The sequence below is a fragment of the Callospermophilus lateralis genome, unplaced genomic scaffold (genome assembly GCF_048772815.1).
Source record: "Callospermophilus lateralis isolate mCalLat2 unplaced genomic scaffold, mCalLat2.hap1 Scaffold_89, whole genome shotgun sequence".
NCBI lineage: Eukaryota > Metazoa > Chordata > Mammalia > Rodentia > Sciuridae > Callospermophilus > Callospermophilus lateralis.
The window spans coordinates 4,516,671-4,520,597 of record NW_027517018.1 but is presented as its reverse complement, the minus strand read 5'-3'; the positions used below and the strand labels follow the sequence as shown (position 1 = coordinate 4,520,597).

General features: G+C 31.6%; 1 pseudogene; it reads right to left on the bottom strand.

Annotated features, from left to right (window-relative positions):
- Nucleotides 1–1,983: 1,983 nt before the first annotated feature.
- Nucleotides 1,984–2,473, bottom strand: LOC143390059 (large ribosomal subunit protein eL24 pseudogene; annotated as a pseudogene).
- Nucleotides 2,474–3,927: the final 1,454 nt, after the last annotated feature.

Below are 3,927 nucleotides of genomic sequence, written 5' to 3'. Positions count from 1 at the left end.
TATTCTTATTGATGTATAAGCATCTTTTAAATGTAAGGTACTAGTTTAATCACTAAGGGCTTATGTTCACTGTTCTCTAAAAAGATAATAAAAATAGAAAAAAATCGATTTTTTTGACTTTCTTATTGGAAAATATCAGCAACACTTTGCAGAAAAATATACAAAAAAAAAAAGATAAATAAAAGAAAAAGAAAGAAAGGAAAGAAGAAAGAGTTGTTGAAAATTATTAATTTTCAGTAGAAATTTTATTGTTGAGGGCCAGTCATAGGGCTGGACATGTTTGAGGCTAGGAAAATAACCAACCCTTCTTTGATTGTTTTAATAAACAAACTTTATTTTAAGGAGAGTTGAATGAAGAAAAATGAATCACATAGTACCATGTTCCCATATGTCTTTCCTATCAGAGTTTCTACTATTTTTTTCTTTGTATATTTCTGAGAAACATTTGATGTAAGTACAAAATCAAAATATTTTGCCAATAGTGATGGTACTAAATAATTATTAATGGCAATAGATAGTTTAGTTATATATTAAAACATTAATTTTACAGTTTTTAAAGCATTGAGAAAGAATAATGTCAATTTTCACCATGATGGCATCTTACAGAGTAGATACACCATGCCAGAAGTCCCTGTTCTTAACCTCTTTAACATCTACTCTGCCTGATTTCTTGGCAATGTTTAACTTTTTTAATGTTTGACTTTTTCAGAATGTCATAAATTTGGAATTACACATATGTGGCATTTCAGACAATATATTCTTTCTGGCAGTATGTATTAATGATGCCTCCTTGTGTTTTAATGTTTGATAGTAAATTTCATTTTATTAAATTTTTTAGTGACCCTCCAGTGTTTGGATGTATCAAAGTGTTTACATTGATAACAGGTAAATGGCTACTGAAATCTCTCTTAGCTGCTTTCTTTCTTGGCAATCATAAGTGAAGAATCTGTGGATGTTTGTATGTGGATATAGCTTTCAATTCCATCGAATTAACACTGAGAAATACAATTAGTGGGCCATATTAAGTGTATATTGTGATTTTTAAGAAGCTATAAAGCTGTCTTCCAGAGTGGCTGTCCAATTTTTTTTTTTTATCTCCACACAAATGTATGAGAGTTCCTTTTGTTCCCTATCTTTGCCAGCTCTTGATATTGTCAGGAATAAAATTTTATAAATTTTTATAAGTGTGTTTAATTTGTAATTCCTTTTTTTCTCCCAAAACTTATTTATTATACCCAACAATTAGAATAATGCCTGAATTTAACAGGCACCAGCAAGAAAATTAGTAATCCATTATCTTGGATAATTGGGGATGAAGAAAATGTTGACATGCACCATAATTTTACCTTGAGAAAGCTTGTTTAAGACATGGCTTATGCATTGTTGTATCCTTGCAACTCAGCACAGGTGGGCAGATAATAAAGACATCCATAGAGTACAAGCCTGTTCACAAATTATAATATTTTTCTTATCACATTACACATTTATTGATCATCAGGCTGCTGAGCAATTTTATTTTATTTGGCACAGCTTTGTCAAAAGTCCTAGCTCAACAAACTACTCTGGGAATAGGTAAAACATACTCTTATTCAGTGTCCTTGGGTTCAGAGACAGAATAATATAGCCAGAATAGAAAGGAGGATGCTATTTTCTGAGAGCAAGAGATTAATACAGCCATTAATTTTTGGCACCATCAAATCAGATAATAGATAATGGTGGGAAAAGAAGGGGGGTCCCAATGTATAACTTAAACCCAATAAAAAACAAACGTGCCTGTCATGGATAGAGAAATGACATGAAAAGAGCATTTGAATAGTCAACTTGGAGTAAATCTAAGCAAGATTCAAGTACTTTCAGTCTGTGTAGTGTGTCCTAAACATATCGAAGTAAAGCTACTATTCAATCATACGTCTTTATTGCCTTATTTTAACATTTCTCCAATTAAAAACGTTATATCTTTATTTTAAAATCTCATCTGCCAACTCATTTTCCACCAACTCAGAAAGCAGAAAACTTCTCTGGTTTCACAGCCTTTTCCTGAGGCGCTGCCTTTGTGGGACTCTTAGCAGCAGCCATTGCCATTTTTTTAAATGCTTGCTTAGATAATTATTATTATTATTATTATTATTTGCTTCCTTGGCAGCCTAAGAGCTTGCTTTCATTGAGCCTTTTTAACTTCTGGTTTCTGATTCCTCTTGGCCATGATATCCGCAAGGGATGCACCAGTGATGGCCCTCTGAAATTTGGCTTCAAGTTGGGTTCTCTTCTTTTGAATTTCTTCTGACTGGCCTTTTTTATGCTTTCTTCTGTAGAGGACAGTACAGTTTAACTGCCAAAGATTCCTCTTGGATAGGAAAGCTGACTTACATTTTGCATTAAGAAATTGGAAAACCTTTCCTTCAGTCCTTGCATAGTGACTCCTATATATGGGTTATATCTGGTACCCACTAAAACTGCACAGCTTGAACTTCATGGCAGTGGCTGATTTGTAATTTCTTAATGACATATAATACTCAGCATCTTTTCCTATGCTTTCCGAATATATAGTTTGTTTTTCTGAGGAATATATTTATTTCTTTCATTCAATTTTAAAACAATTGCATTAGGGTAATACTGAAATACAATTAAGTATACATATATACTTCATACATTGTCATGTTTGCACATACCTATTTATCAGTGTAACAATGACCACAATCAAGTTTTTAACATTGATAGTTTATGCAGATGGTTCTTGGTGCCCTGTTGTATTTCTACCTCTTGTTTCCTCCTCCAAGGGGGGGGCAAAATAAAACAAAAACAAAAAACAAAACAAAACAAACAAAGAAACATAAAAACCTGACTGATTTTGTATTGTGATACATGATACAGTAAATTGGAAATCACACAAATTGTCAAAGCCTTAATATGCATAGATAGTGATCTTGGAACAATTAGTCACCCCTCAAACTTAGTTTACTCATCTATAAGATCAGAAGTCTTCCAATCAGGACTCATGATGCTGGAAAAATAAGGACAAAGTGAATAATGAATCAAGAACACTGCCTGACATAGAGAAGGCTCTTGATTTCTGGTATTCAGTGTTACCATCCATGCTTTAGTTTGGTGATGCAGAGTACATGTGGGTGACTATAAATCCATAGTTTCTTTCTTTTTATATTATTTTATTTGTTATTTTTAGATATGCATAATGATAGAATATATTTTGCCATATATTACATATATAGAATATAACTCATTGTATTTAGGATTCTACTTTTGTGGTTCTACATAATGAGGTTATTCTGGTCATGTGTTCAAATACAAGGATATGAAAGTTATGTTCAATTCCATAGTTCGTTTCAGCCACCTCTAGCTATAATTGTATAGACTTCAGTGTTTTAAAGATTTTTTTCCTTATTGGTGTTATTGAGGTTGAATTCTCATAAAAGAGCCCATCAAAAATAAGTTAAGTAGTGACATTTATACTTTTGTGGTATAATTACCACAATTATTTTGATTTAAACATTTTAATTACTGAGAATAAATTATATAATCAGTGAATCAACCACTCACTTAAATGCCTTCCAAGCCCCTGGCAACAAACTCTCTCTTTTCTAACTCTATGATTTCCAAATTTTGAGTATTTAATATAAATGTGGTAATAGCACATGTGAAATTTCATGTCTGATTTTGTCTACTTTTCTTAATATTTTTGAGATTTGTCAACATGGTCACTTGTATCAGTATTTCATTTTTATTGCAGAATAATATTCAAACAGATATATGGATGCTATATAGAGATATATATTTGTTTATATGAATACATATATACACATGTGCTTATTCAGACAAGGATACATGTAAATACATAGACACATTTGTTTTCATTCTTAATGGAATTTTGAATTTTTATATATCTTCTAGTGGAAATGGTGATGTCATTGA